Source organism: Piliocolobus tephrosceles, chromosome 1, assembly GCF_002776525.5.
Source record: "Piliocolobus tephrosceles isolate RC106 chromosome 1, ASM277652v3, whole genome shotgun sequence".
In the NCBI taxonomy this organism is placed as follows: Eukaryota; Metazoa; Chordata; class Mammalia; order Primates; family Cercopithecidae; genus Piliocolobus; species Piliocolobus tephrosceles.
In genome coordinates, this window is record NC_045434.1 from 18,342,296 (window position 1) to 18,358,161 (window position 15,866).

The following is a 15,866-nucleotide window of genomic DNA, read 5'->3' on the forward strand; positions in this document are numbered from 1 at the left end:
AACTGAAAACCTGACCCTGAGTGTGGCCAGAGGAATCACTGTGGCCCATTTCCAAGAATCTCAGATTACCAGAGACACCGCTAAGTGGGTAGAAACCCCCTGTCTTAACTGAAGTCAGCCTCGAACTGAAAGGAAACACACGTCAAAAACGGCTTTCCTTAAAATGAGAATCTGACAGCCAAGGCTGGGAACGCAAGGGTTTTCATTCCATGACGTCAAGCACTGCACGGAGATGAAGTCCTTCATTCACTGCCTCACCCTGTGAGTCAGATGCTCAGCACATGCTGACGTTATTCTGGAAAAAAAAAACAAACAAATCCAATGACTTGCCCTGAGCCACAGCCATTGAGTCACAGGCAGAACTGGGAAGAGGCCTCGCTTCCCACATTTGGCAAGGCCAGTGACCCCTTCCCCGAAAAGCACCTTCACAGAGATCATGACCTCTTTTATCTAATCAGGTGCAAATAAGCTGCCAACACTTCCTGGGCTTCTGAAGGCAAGGAGAAGAACATCTGAAATCCCGCATGCTGTCTGCGCTGGGGAAAGTCCCAACAGGCAACGTCGGCCCCAAGACACAATTAGCTCCTCAAGAGCCACTCAGCAGCAATCCATCCGTCCACTTCTTGAGCACTTTGCATGGGACACGGGGCTGCACTGTCATTGCTCAGCCGTTGTCCCACACGGCTCTTTAGCTGTGCTATGCAGGCTTCTTGCCCCTGCAGGTGGGGTCAGGTCTTCCTATCGACCCCACCACAGCTGGTTCTCAAAAACAGCTCCCAGCTGACAGCAGCTCTGCCCTGTAGCTCCAGGTATAAACTCGAGTTTGCCTACCACGTAAGTGCTGCGCAAACTGGATTCCTGAGTCAAGGAGAGAACAGAGAAAGAAACTGGTACTAGGAAGGCTGAGCCCTGGAAGAAGAGAAGAAAACCAACCTTTTTCAGCAGCTCCTCACTCTCCAAGCCTGACCTTCACAGCACCACGCAGAGAAGTCAGGCAGCTCTGGCACCAACAGAGCTGTTCAGAGCACAGATCCAATGGGCCCAGGCCTGGGGCTCTACCTCTCCCTCCAGATGCTGTGCAGCCACACAAATAACACGGGGGTAAGACACTTCCTCAGGTCAGAAACACCTGAAGAAAGCCCCAGGCAAACACACATGCAAGAGGGCACACAGAAGGTGCTGAGACCTTCACCTCTGCCACAGTTATGAGGTCACTGGTCCACGCTCAACAGGCAGCGGAGCCCAGAACAAAATCCAGGCCAGAATGAGGCTGTCCCAGACAGTTCCTAAGGGCATGGAGACACTTTCTTTTACTGGAAAAGATGCTTGCTTGGTATAAGATTTTGTCCTGGCTCACAGCCCAGGAGTGGACCAGAGGAGCCAGGCCTGGTCCCCCCCATCCCCCCACCACACACACCGTGTCACCTACCCCCTGGGCCAGTCCACAGCAGACAAGCTGCAGAGCAGGAATCTCCGCAGCACAACTATGCTTCCTTCACTCAGCCACCCTCTCCCTCCTCCTCCCTTCACCATCCTCACCCCCACAAACAAGAGAAAAGGTCTCTGTTTAAGTCACTTGGAAAAGAACGAATCACAGCCCAGCAAGGGAAGAGGGGCTTGAAGTGGCTCTCACAGCAGACTGCCTGTGCGGCCAGATCGCTCTTCCACCGCCCTCACCCCAATCCTGCCCATTCAGACCAGGTGTGAGCATCTCTGTCAGAAACAGGCAGAAACGCTTTCTGATCTCTGGGTCTCCATGAAAACAGGAACAAGCTACATGCTCCACGCATACACTCTAAATGCAGGCACCCCAGCACCTCCGGGTGCAGGCTCCCTTTAAGAACTACCCACCCGATGTGCAGGCTGCTCTCCCTTTCAGGGTGTGCCTGAAGTGAACACTTAAACTAAGCTAAGCTAATCGGTTTTCTCAAGAAGGTGCAGGCTCAGCCTATGCTAGGAGATTAGACCCACAAGTAAACATAGGAGTCCTAGGCAGAGAAAACCCCACCACAGAGAGAGGAGAAAGCAGCCACCTGGCCTGGAGGAGCAGAGCTGAGATCCAACTGTGGCCACCGTGGACTGCGCTGGACCCAGGTCCCAGTTCTCATGCCTTCTGAGGCCAGTCAGCCTTCTTCCTCTCAGTAACATGAGACACGCCCCCCCATGTCCCCACAATAAATTCCCTTTTCTGCTTAAGCCAGCCTGCACAGTAGGCTGCTTTTGCTTGCCATCAAGAGGATCTTTAACAAGGAAATATGTTTTTAAAAAAATAAATAAATAAATAACAAAAAGAGGCTACTGGTATGTGAATCCTGGGGGCCACTTCTTAGCTAAGACAGGAAAAAACCATCTTGCAACCAGATATCAGGTCCAAAGCTCTAGATTTTGTATTCTGGCTATCTCTCCCTTTCGTCAGCGACACAATCTTCCATTTTTGATCTTGCACAAATTTCCCGAGTGAACCAGTGTTCATTTTAAGAAGCTTTGGTTTCAGGCAATCTGACAATTAATTTAATGCAACAAGCTAATCAAAGTGAGAGGCATAACAGCAAACTTACTTCTGTTCAAGTACTGGCTCTGGGATTTAAAAGAGCAAAAGTCAGGAGTTAAAACTTTGAAACAATCCCTGATTATTTCAGCCAGCAAGAGACAGACTACTTGGGAACATGCCCTGAAGGAGGGATGCTTTCTCAGACCATGCTTTTGAACACTTTCAGAGTTTCATTGAGCAGAGCATTCCGAGGAGGGTTCACCTTGAAATTTAGGTACATACACATGTATGTTTGTACATATATGCAAACACACGTGTACACAGACAAATGCAAACACACTTATGTTGTACTGCATAGGTGCATGCAAACATGTGTGCCATGCACACGTGTGTATGCAAATGTGCATGGGCGGTATATGGACATGTATGTGCCTACACATACTGATGTACTTGCATGTAAGTGCACACTGCAGTGTACATGCATGTACATGCATGCATGGTGTGCACATGTACAAACATGCATACTATGCACGTGCACATGCGTGCATGTGTGCTATGTACATGTATGCATGCACAGATATACATGTGCCATATGCCCATGCCACATGCCCATATGTACATAAATGCAAAGATACATGCAGTGTGTACATATGTACATGCACACAAATATGCACGCACTATATATACACATATATGTACACACACATGCACACACACGCACACACTTTCCTGCAAGTCAGGTATGAACAACAATTCTAATTCCTTTATCAGTTTCTGCCTGGTAATGGTGTCTTGTACTTAAAGAGCATAAATTTTCCCCCAAAGGTCCCATGGTCTTTCAGTAGCCTACCCAGAGGAAACTATACACTGCAAGCCTCCCCAATTTTCCAAAGTCAGTCTGATGTCCAAACTCCTCTCAACTCAAGCTCAATATATTTGCATTCCCAGTCTCTTCTTACCAGAAAAGACTCTAGAAAAATCTACTGAAGACAATAAAAAACAAACAAACCACAGAAAAGCACAGCTGAGAGAGACCCTCAAGGCTTAGGCATAGAAAAAGTCTGAGGACCAAATACATAATGTAACAGCGCACTCCAGCAGCAGTGAGCAGCTCTGCATTATCACTGCATGCAACACACCATTCTAAGTGTTCTGGTTACAATAACTCACTTAATCCCCACACAAGGCTTTGATTATCCCCATTTAGTGTAAGTGGGGAAACGCAGTACAAAGGTCAAGCACCTCCAACATGACAGCACTGGGATCCAACCCCAAGGGGCCATGCTTGAGCCACCCCACGCCCTGTCTTCATGTGACAGTAGTGGGGCTCCCAGGCCATCAGAGCTCACGACAGCTCCAGTGACTCAAATGAGAACGGCCCTGAACATTCTCTATTCATCCTCAGAGCAAGCACAGAGCAGAGACAGAGATCCTTTTGGTCCCCCTAAAATGTCCCTGACACAGCCGGGCACGGTGGCTCATGCCTGTAATCCCAGCACTTTGGGAGGCTGAGGCGGGCGGATCACGAGGTCAGGAGATCGAGACCATCCTGGCTAACAAGGTGAAACCCTGTCTCTACTAAAAATACAAAAAATTAGCCAGGCGTGGTGGCGGGCACCTATAGTCCCAGCTAGTCAGGAGACTGAGGCAGAAGAATGGTGTGAACCCGGGAGGTGGAGTTTGCAGTGAACCGAGATCGTGCCACTGCATTCCAGCCTGGGCGACAAGCGAGACTCCGACTCAAAAAAAAAAAAAAAGTCCCTGACACAAAGGAAAAACACAGGTGAGGAGGGGAGGAATGAGTCACAAAAATTAAAAACCACCATAGCATATTTAAATGAGCTATTAGCCATACTGAGAGAATGAGCAGGAGCACTGAGTGTAAGAGTCCCTCAGGAAGGACACTTTCACCCCACAGCTGCTCCTAGGACAGCTCAGCCTCTGCACAGAGAATGGCTGCATCAGCCTGTGGGAGGCACACCTAGCTCTGCCAGGACGCCGTGGCTCCCAGTGCTACCCCAGAAGGGTGTACGCCAGGTCTGTTTCACATCTCTGATCTGCATGACAAGAAACAGAAACAGAACTTGAGAGACCCACATGTCCCAGAAGAGGTCAAATGTTAGCAAATGCATGAAATGAGCTTGTTTGGCTTTCTGACTTGAGGCTCACTGACTGCCTCCCTGACAGTGTTCCTTCTTTTTTTTTTTTTTTTTGGAGATGAAGTTTTGCTCTTGTTGCCCAGGCTGGAGTGCAATGGCATGATCTCTCAACTCGCTGCAACCTCCACCTCTCAGGTTCAAGTTATTCTTCTGCCTCAGCCTCCAGAGTAGCTGGGATTACAGACACCCACCACCACGCCCAGCTAATTTTTGTATATTTAGTAGAGATGGGGCTTCACCATGTTGACCAGGCTGTTCGTGAACTTCTGACCTCAGGTGATCCACCTGCCTCGGCCTCCCAAAGTGCTGGGATTACAGGCATGAGCCACCACGTCCGGCCAACAGTGTTCCTTCTTAAGTCTACTCCTACCCTGCAGCCAGACAGACATCTGGTGGTGGACAACGGTCCCTCTCCAGTCTTTCCAGGTCATTAGCCGGTCCCAGACACACCTCTGTCCCCTAAGAACCTGTTCATGTGACGGGGCTGCCTTTGTGGCACTAGTCCTGACGTCCCACGTGAGTGGCCTACTCCTGTTAACCACCACACCGTGTCCCTGCTACACCCCTGAGGGAGCCTGCAGGGCCCCCAAACACCACTGCGTGCAGCTGCCACCCCACCCCACGCCTCCCTGCACCCGCTCACCTGCAAAGGCAGGGAGCACACTGGGCAGCTGCATCCCACCTACGGGGCTCCACAGCCATGGCTCCCAGGGAGACTCTCATCACAGGGCAGAGCCTTCCAAGGCCCAGGGGGGGCTACTGGTAGAGTGGGAATTCAACTCACTGGGTTGCTGCCAGCTAAGCGTTTCATGAGATTGAGAAGAGTAAAACAGTCCATCTAGAAAATGTTCGTACTGTTCGTGAAACTTTGTTTCTAACATATATATCCCGCTCTACGTCTCACCCTGTTATTCAGATGGTCTCCAACTTACCATGACTCAACTTACAACTCTGACTTCACGATGGTGCGAAAGCAATATGCCTTCAGTAGAAACTGTACTTCAAATCTGGAATTCTGCTCTTATCCTGGGCTAGCGATATGCGGTCAGATACTCTCATGATGCCAGGCAATGTCAGTGATTCACAGCTCTCAGTCCACCACACTGTCATGAGGGTAAACAATTGATACCCTACAGTGTGTGGTGCTGTCAGCATTGTTTGGATATGACTTGCCCAACTGGAGGCTAACGTTTAAGTGTTCCGAGCACACTGAAGGCAGGTGAGGCTAAGATCTGACGCTTGATAGCTGAGGTATATCAAACGCATTTTCAACTTCAAATGTTTCCAACTTACAGTGTGTTTACTGGGACATGATCCCATTGTAAGTTGAGGAATATCTGTGCATATATTCCATCCTGTATATATCTCATCACGGATGGATGCTCCTCGACTTACAATGGGGCTATGTCTTGGTAAAGCCATTATAAGTTGAAAATATCATTATATCAGAAGTGCATTATGGACTTATGATATTTTCAACTTATGATGGGTTTATAAGGACACAGCTTCATTGTTAATTGAGGAATGTACTGAATGTGTATCACTTTCACACCACTGTAAAGTTGAAAAAGTGTAAGCCAAACCATCCCCAGTCAGGGACTAAGTGTATCATCTTCGAAACATGAGGAAATCTTCCTAGGAGATCTTCATTTTGAGCTTACTTGTATGTCCAATTAGAACTGCTCTTTCAGGACTGTGCCTGCTGCTTCACAGGCAAACCAGTTCCACGTGCCTCAGGGTGCAAGCTCCTGGCAGCGGAGCCTGCCTTCCACTTCTGTGTTTATCATGCCCAGCATCCCATCCTCATGCAAGCCAGTGAGTCCTATGAATGAGTCTGCCAAGCCTGGGCAACACCTGTGACCCCTTTCACGGCATTTTATGATGCATGCAGGTAACATTCACCTGTCTGCACCCACACAGAAATGGGGATCCATAAGTGCCCACAGCTGCAAAGCTGGCAGGGCAGACAAGATGACCCAGGATGCTCAACTCACAGCATGACCTCCCTGAAAGGCAGCCTCACCCACCAGCACCCCAAGTCTTAGCAGACCCTTGATTCTAATTTTTAATGTCTCGAGTGTAATAAACATCTTCTAGGAAGATTTCTGTTTTAACTATTCACTTAAGCGACCCTCCAAAATTTCTGCTAAAGCACCAATACTTAAACCACTTTTAATCACAGGAAATAGTTCTCCTTTCTTTAATCAATGGCTTAAACCAACCAACCACACACACACACACACACACACACACACACACACACAGACACACAAAGTCCACAAGAAGAAATGAGAATTTTTTTTTTTTAACATTCTTGCTCTGTCACCCAGGTTGGAGTACAGTGGCACAATCACAGCTCACTGCAGCCTCAAACTCCTACGCTTAAGCAATGCTCCCGCCTCAGCCTCCTGCATAGTTGGGACTACAGGTGTGTGCCACCACACCTGGCTGTTGGTTTGTTTTGTTTTTGTAGAGACAGGACCTTGCTCTGTTGCCAAGGCTGGTCTCAAAACTCCTGGGCTCAAGTGATCCTCCTGCCTCCTCAGCCTCCCAAAGTGCTGGAATTACAGGTGTAAGCCACTGTCCCTGGCCTAGAATTCATTATTTCCCTCAGTAGAGTCCCTCCCAATCTGTGTAAGTGGCTGATTCTCCTGCAAGGAGGAAGTCACCACCTGAATTCATCAGTCAGTGCCTGAGGCTGGCGTCCTTCCTTACCTCTGTAAGTCACCACACTATGACATTTAAGATTGTGTATTCCAAAAGCACTCATCCTGCTGACAAGACACACCTTCTGAAGACAGCACCTACAGAGCCTGGGATTCCACCGCACTGCAGCTCGGAGCCAGCTTCCTTTTGTCCAGCCCCTGGGTTTGGGAGTCAGATTGCCTGGATCCTCAAGGAACGCCCCCATTGCTACAAGGAGCCCATGGGCCTCTGCCTTATCACTGAAAATATGGGGAAAATAATAGTGCCCTGTTCACAGCATTGTTTAATGATATGGTGCATATAAACAGAATGAACTTAAACGTTATCATCCAGGCTAAGGCACCTGTGAGCATGAAAGGGTGCATGTTCATCCCCATACTGGACAACAGACACACTCCAGCACTGCCCAAGCTCACCAGCACGCACTGCCTGCCTGCTCACTGCAGCCTTAGCACAGAGCTTAGCAGGTGTAGCTGCTTAGGGCTAATGACAGGAGAGGCCAAACAACAAGAATATCAACAAATGCACTCTTACGAATGCCTGCCATACAGCAAATGCTCTATAATTATGCATTACTGTTCTATCATCCTGTTCCCATCTCAACCTCCAAAAGCCTTTGATGTAAAATAAAATGAACAGTCTCCACTGCCTCACAGAGGCAATTAAAGCTAAATACAAAACTAGAAGCCCTAAAGTCACAACCTCAGGTGGCTGGTTTCTGGGGCAGTGGGCCAGACCAACAGCAGTTTCAGCACACTGCCAGAACTCAGAGCCTCAGGGGTACAGGTATTCATCCCAGGCCAGGAGGAGGCATGGCTCCTGGAAGCAGGCACTCAGCCTGTTATCTCCATTCAGTATTGTTTCTCGGACTGAAATCTTTAGGCAACTGCACACCGCCCTCCATGGGCACAGTCACCCTTATACACAGAAATCAACTTGCTGCTCAGAGATACGCAGCCGATCCATGCATGCAGGGAATACAAAACTCTGCTATCACTCCAAAGTCCAGGAAACAGAGCAGACAATGCCTGGAAATTCTGCACTGCACGGCCATGAGCAAAAAGAGTTGGCATGCCCTCATGCACTGTGTCACCAAGTGGTTAATATGCAACTATTGCACAAGACCTGCTTCTAAGAAGTCAGGTCCGAAGACCGGACTAAAGAAATGAATCATCTTTCCTGAATTACTACGAACACTATGGGGGCCCAGAAATGTTGGGAATAAAGGTGAGTGGGAAGAGGCTGGAGAGATGAAAGTGTGCATGCTGACCGGCAGATACAGCGCTGGATCTGGCATCAGACAGGACTGGTCTGTCCCCACCACTTCCTAGTTGTCCATCTTGAACAAGTCTTTTGACTTCTCTCTGGGTGCCAGTGCCCCAGTTTGTATAATGGATATAATCATGCTTATGAGCCGACAGGACATTAACCTTGATGGAGAATGCAAACACAGGTGCTCAGGTTCTCTGAAGCCCCAGAGTGAGACAGCACCAATAGAGGCCCTTACTTTTGAATGCTGACGTGTATACAACTCCCACCTCATCCGTGCTGACCACTGCGAGAAAGAAGGTGGGACAGAGAGACTGTATGTTCCCACAGGAGCTTATGCAAGAGCAACACGGTTCACTGAACCGCAGGTACCATCAACTCTACGGAGCACCATTAATTTTATGTGCCACTCAGGAAGAAAAACACGATCAATAAAACCCTGAAACACCATCCATGGAAGATGCATCCTGATTTCAGACATGTTAAACCAGAGGGGGAAAATGTGCATTTTAGAATCAATGAGATGGTGCGACAAGAGCCCCCAGTGGGCCCCAAAGCTCAGGCTCCGGTCCTGACCAGACAATGTCCAAGACCAGCTTGAGCCCACAGAGCAGTGGGTGTTTGGCTGCTCTTCAATAACCTTGGGAACCTGTTTGCATTTCAGACTCCCTGTCCCTCCTGGAGAATGATTCAGTTGCTCTGAAAGGAGGTCTGAGCACCTCTCTAACACACCTGTCTGTGCCAGCTGGGAAAAGAAAGCCTGGCTAAATAACAGAATGGATCTAACAGCACAGCAGCTTCCCTTCTACACCCCCAGCCTCTGGCATCAGGATGCACCTTACGGGAAGGGCCGCCGAGCAGAGCCGAAGGTGTGGTCTGAATCCACAGTGCCACTGTGGCCCTCCTGCCTACACTTCCATTTCTGCTGTTTCTCTCACACTTTCCCCTACTCTGATTCATTTTCCGAGTATGCAGTTGCAAAACCTACGCGTAGAATGGGGGGACTGCAAGCGTCCTGTGTAGCATTTCCCTAAGTCAGCTGTGACTCAGCCTGGCAAGGGCCCAAGTGCCTTCAGAGCAGCTTCCTGCAAAGACCAGTAATGACGGGCCAGCCGCTGCACGCAGACACGAGCCAGCACCTCCGCGACTGAGATCCAGGGAAGGAACGGGATTGGCCTCCTTCCTCCCAGCACTGCAAATGTCATTTACATTTTGAAGCCACTGGGGACATGGGTGGAACTCCATAAGCTGGTGAATTATGCATTCCAGGATTTCTGAAGCCTATTAAGAAAGGAGAGCCGGGGTGGGCGGCCATCACGAAGCAGCTCCAACCACCTGTTTCCCTCCTCCCGAATTTCCCCCACCCAGCACATCACATTTATTTTATGACTCGATACATCCAACAAGGGACGGCTTTTAAAGCTTCCCATTTCTGATGCTACAGAGCCAGGAAACCGGGAATCAAGATCATCAGGCTAAAATGACAGCCGCCTCCCTCTGAGGCCCACCAGCTGGTTCTGAGAACCTACTGCAGCACCATGGAAAAGGGATTCTCTAGCCTTCTCTACCCAAATACCCCAGAAGAGAAGACTTCAGCTTTTTAAGATAGTGGTTCCACTAACCTTTGGAGAAAGGAGGAGAGACCCCATTTGGGGGAGCTATGCCAAATAAAGACAGAGCCAACCTCCATGCCTCCCTCGGCCCCCCACCACCCCAGAGCCTACTGACCCTTGCAGAGCCAGCAGGCTAACTTCCTTGGAGAGCACCAGAAGAGAAGCTTCAGGATGCTCAGGAGTTAGAGGGAAAATGCAGCCATTTACCGAACAGAAGCACACGACTGTCTCGTACTCAGTAAGCTCAAGCTGAATCAATTAGTTAATTAAACCTGATACAGGGCTCTGTGGGGTTAAGATCTTACACCCTGTGTAAAGAACACTGCTGAAGAAGGAAACAGTCACTCTGGGAGATGCTGCTGCCAAAATCAGTGGAAGGTCAGGTAGGAGCAGCTCTCACAGAGTAAATGACTAGGAGAAGGGAAGGAATGAATAACAATCCATTACCTAATAAGGGGTTTGTCTAAACCAGCTAACTTGTTCCAGAATTGAGGCCAAAATCAGGGTTAGCTGCAACAGTGCCTACATGATAATTATGTGCTTTTTTTTTCCTTTTGGTTTTGTGTGTGTGGTTTTGGAGGGATAGGTTCTTTCATTTTCTGTTTTTGTGTGCCACCTACTTGTCTCCTTAGAACCACACACAAAATCCCGCAAGAATCTCTTTCCTGGGAGCAGAACTCATGCTCTGGTGAGCCCCACAGACACAGACAGCCCTGTAGCCTGGTGGCATCTGCCCCAGAACCAACCAGGAGAAAAGGTGACTTGCATTTCTTCCCAAACACCGAGGCTGAAGATGGAAACCTGGTCACAGTTGCAGATGTTGGCTGGGGAGAAAAGGTGGGGCTGCTGCAGGAAAGCATCTCAGTGCTCAGCCCTGTGGCTAATTATTGCTGAATGAAAAATAATCATCTTTGCACAACTGCAGCAAGGTTGCTCATGGATACAAAGTATATCAAGGTGAAGAGCATAAACACCACACTAAAGGAGTCATGATGTACAAACTGAGATTCCATGCACCTTACTAACATCTATTATGGGGATTTTTGGATTCCTTGAAATCCAGGGAACAATTATTAAAACATGAAAGGACCACAACTGTCTATTTCTGCAAATAGCTCCTAGCAACAGTTTTCCTGGACTGCCTCACCTAGGAGGTAGTAGAGGCTCTTTACAATTCCTCCAAATCCAAATTTGATAGAGTTATAAGAGTCTCTTACTGTGCAGTGCTGTGTTCTAAACACGATCTCAGGAAGGCAAACACACCTTGGGCTTAACCTCAGTATAAGCCACAGTGAGTAAAATGTCACTACTGGTCACATGCAGAGTCATCAGACAACACTCTTGTCCACGCTACCTTCTGAGTATTCTCTAGTCTTCTCCCATGGCCCAGCCTCTCCACTGTCCCTGCAAAGAGAAAGTCCTCCACCCCTGCTCTGCCACGACTACTAGATGTCTTCAACCTTTCCACCACCCAAGACTCTGCTATTTACCCCACAGAATCTGTTTCCATCAATGGCTACGAAAAAACTGAGAGTGATTTAATCTGTTCGTTTTTTTTTTTTTTTTTTTTTTTTTAAGGCTATCAACCGTCCTGAGTTATCACACTAAGTGTCTGTCATTCTAATTGGATGCAGAGGTGTTTTTACAATAAGCCTGGGTAGCTTTGTGTCAAATCAATGAACAATTTCCAACCACCATTTGTAAACAATAATAAATCAAGGACTCCTGAAACGGAACCCCCAAGGTATAAACGTTCCCCTACAGAAGCCCATCTGCTGCAAGTTCTTCCAGAAAATAAACCTGGAATTCTAAAACCTAAAAGAGGAAATGATCCATTTGGGCTTATAATTTCAGAGACACAACTCCACTCTTAAGACCAAAATTGCCACGTTTATTTTGATGCTGCAATTGCTGTCTCAAGCAGAAACGCCCCTTACGTTGCTCTATTCCCGATTCACAGTATGAAAACCTCTACATTAGGCCAAGGGTTACTGAGCGCTCAGTGTGCCAGGCCCTCACAAGGCACTGGAGACTGCAGTGAACAAGACATACCTGCCCTCCTGGGGCTTCGTCTAAGCTCCCCTTTTCTGACTTTGAAAGGAAGCTTGTTTTTCAGGAGGGAAAAAGCTTCTTCCAAGGGAACAGGCAAAGTTTTGAGCTTTGCATGCCCTTAAAACTTATTAGCACCTAAAATTAGCTTCTCTGATAGAAGATCTCTCTTTGCACTTTATACAATGCAGAAGGCTCACCAAGAAGGGCAAACTGTAACCGCATCAACCAGTAAAAGCATTCGGAAAACAAAGAGGAGAGCTAATTTTAGGAGGCAGCATTTTCACTCAAACTACTTTTTGTGCTTCTGTCTGGCAAAGGGACAGAATAGAAGATAAGGAAACTGCCCCCACTAAATCTCTCCTACGGACTGTCCTTACTACATACACATCAATCCTCTCCCAGGCCAACTGCTCCAAATTACCAGAGGAGGAGGCCATCTTATATGTTTCATGATGAAAGAGAGGGCAATTCTCAGGAGGAACAAGAATAATTACACACAACAAAAGCAGGAACAGTAATCCGTCAGAGATTTACAGAACACACAGTTCCACTTAAGATACATTTTTCCTCCATGATTCTTATGCTGTTTATTAAACATTTACATTTGGCCCAGAGTTTGGCTGATCAGGACCTGAAAAGTTGTTAAAACACCATTGGGATTGTGTCAAGAATCTTTTAAATCATCTTAAAAAGGTATTTGTTTATCTATCTGACAAACTGAGAATATACTCAGCAGGCTTAAGAATTTCAGCTCAACAAACACACCTTAGCACCTGAGGCACTCAGGGGTGGGAAAACTGAGTGTGAAAAGATGGGCACACAAGTGACCAGAACACGGGGGCATCCAATAGGAGCTGGGCGCAAGCTCCAGAGGCCCTGACCCCTCAAAGGAAGAAAAGGACTGGCGGTGGGAGAAAATGCTTGTTTAACATTTATGGCAAAAGCCAGAATTACAATGAGGCACCCTTGCCACATGACACATTTAGGAGTATGTAGAATACACGCATCTAGACAGGCATACATGTATGTGCATATGTATATCCAGTCATGTGCCACTTAACAATGGAAATCTGTTCTAAGAAATCGCATAGCTTGTGTGATCAGGGTGTACTTATACAAACCTAAATGGTACAGCCTTCTCCACACCTAGCCTAGATGGTACAGCCTTTGCTCCTATGCTACAAACCTGTATAGCATGTGATTGTCCTGAATACTGTAGGAAACACAATGGTATTTGTTATCTAAATATAGAAAAGATACAGTAAAAAAACAAGATTATAATCTTACGGGACCACTGTCACATATGCAGTCTACTGTTAACCGAAACGTCCTTATGCAGTACATGGCCATATATGCATGTGTACATGTATGTTTCCCATATACTTCCTAAATGTGTACTTTTGTTTATATGTACATGTACACATGCATATATACTTATATGTACATATACACACATCGATTTTGGAGTGAGGCAGCCCTGCATTTTCACTGCACTTCTCAAACTTAAAGCCTCTGTGATTTTGAGTAAGTTATTCAGTTCCCTATGCCTACACATTTGCAGAATCAGGTGAACACTACGTACACCTCACAGGATTATTTTAAGAATAAAAAGATACCCTGGGCATCCCCCATCCTGCACAGTGCCAGGCACAGAGCTGGTGCAGAACTGAGTTTCACCAATGTCCTACAGAGCCATCTGAGAAATATTAGCTCTATTTTAAAATTTAGAAAACAGAGGGCGTTTAAGCAAGCTACCTGGAGTCACAGCAAATTAAAACCACTTCCAGGACTTGATCCCTTCATTTTTTAAACCATTCATTCAACGATCTATGGAACTCCTAGTCTGCACCACAGACTGTATGAGGAGCTGGGAACATATCCTCAGATCCACAATGGCCCTTACCCTAAGGGAGCCTAGGTCTTGGTTAGGAATAAAAAATGTCATTAACTATTCACAGGTGCTGTGCCTGCAACACCAAGCCCCAGATAAAATAGTTCCTTAGAGTCAGAAGGTCTCATAACTCTACAATGGAAAGAAACTGGAAAGGAGGCTGTGGCACACTGCAGACATGGGGACAAGACTGGCCCTTCCTACAGGCATCAAGCCCAAAGGAAGGACTGAGTCCCCTTGGGTTCAGCCAAGCTATCTTCAGAGTCAGATGAGCCACTGGGCATGCCTGGCGGACAGCACACCACTAGGAAGAAGGCAGACATCTCCCTTCCAGGAACCAAAGCCAAAATATGGCTAAATGGGCCACAGCAAACCTTCTGAGGGAACGCACCATTGCTAAAAGGCTTGTACTGACTTGGCCATGGCAATGGAGCATATGCTACCCCCAAACCAGGCTTCCCAGCTGGCATTTCTTGGGAATCACAGCTTGGGACAGGTGGAGAGCTTTGCTGAGGAGAGAAAAATCTCCCAGCAAAGCTGTAGCGCTGTGTGGTCTTGGTGGATTCATGAAACACCATTGGTGTATTCACATTTTTGAGAAACTTGCAGCAGAGAGTGTATTCAACTATGCTTTCCCCAAGACATCTGACCACGGCATGGTCTGCTAACATCAGACACCCCTATTCCGGGACTCAGAAACCCTGGAATTGCAATCATGGAAACAGTGTAGCAGCCTGTGTAAGCAAATGGGTTTAACAAAATGGACCAAATGGTGCCCTTAAGGGAAGCAAACCCGGGGCAGGGCCACGACAATGCTTCAGGCCAACAGCAGGCACAGAGCACATGCAGCATGATACGCACTTTGTAGAGCTGCTAACGTAGTGATGACTGGTGTAACAGAGGAGACTAGGGAGGGCCAACTCCTTGAGAAAGAACTTGAAAGTCCTTGGCTATGTGAAGCTGACAGAGCTCTGATCTCATCTCATCCTCTCATGTCGTGATTCCGTGTGATCGGGAACATCTAAAGGGGGGCACGTGACCAGCCCACTCAATGCACAGCTGAACCTATATGACACTTCCGCTAAAATTTCTTGTCAATCATCCAGATTCATATAGAAGTGAATTCCCCAGTGCCTCATACCACATCTTGGTCAACTCCTGGCATACAGTCAGTGCTTGTGAAGGCTAAAGCAACTCCATCTTGGACGCTAATCTTCCACGTTGGCTTCTGATTAACCTCTGGTCTAAGAAGGCCTCTAAGACTTCCCATTTATCTATTATTCCTGTGTAAGAGCAGGTACTTAGAGTAAATCCTGCCCTCAGATCAAACAACCTTGATGTTATCTTACTCCAACTGTCCTACATATATCCCTTTGGAACCACCCCTCCCTCCCCTATGGCATAGAAGCTCTGGGTCTGGGAGGCAATGGCGTGGGGCTCCCCAATCTTGTCTTACCGCTGCCCTAGACACAGACACGGCTTCTGTTTGTAGGTCTCTATTAAATGTTTCTTTCTAAGAAACAGGATTTGTCAGGCTCTTCCTTCAGCCTCTCAGCTTCCTCGGACTTTGGGGTAGTTTGCACAGACCTGCCTTTCACAAAACAGTGTTCAATATGTACATTCCGGAAATGGACACAGCAAATCTCCGCACTACACAATTCGCATGCATGCATTCTAAAAAGAAC

General features: G+C 47.5%; 1 protein-coding gene across 1 annotated transcript in view; it reads right to left on the reverse strand.

The window, feature by feature from the left end:
• The window catches only part of GALNT2 (polypeptide N-acetylgalactosaminyltransferase 2), a 214,139-nt gene that overhangs the window by 168,339 nt on the left and 29,934 nt on the right, over window positions 1-15,866 (reverse strand). The gene's annotated exons all lie outside the window — the stretch shown is intronic.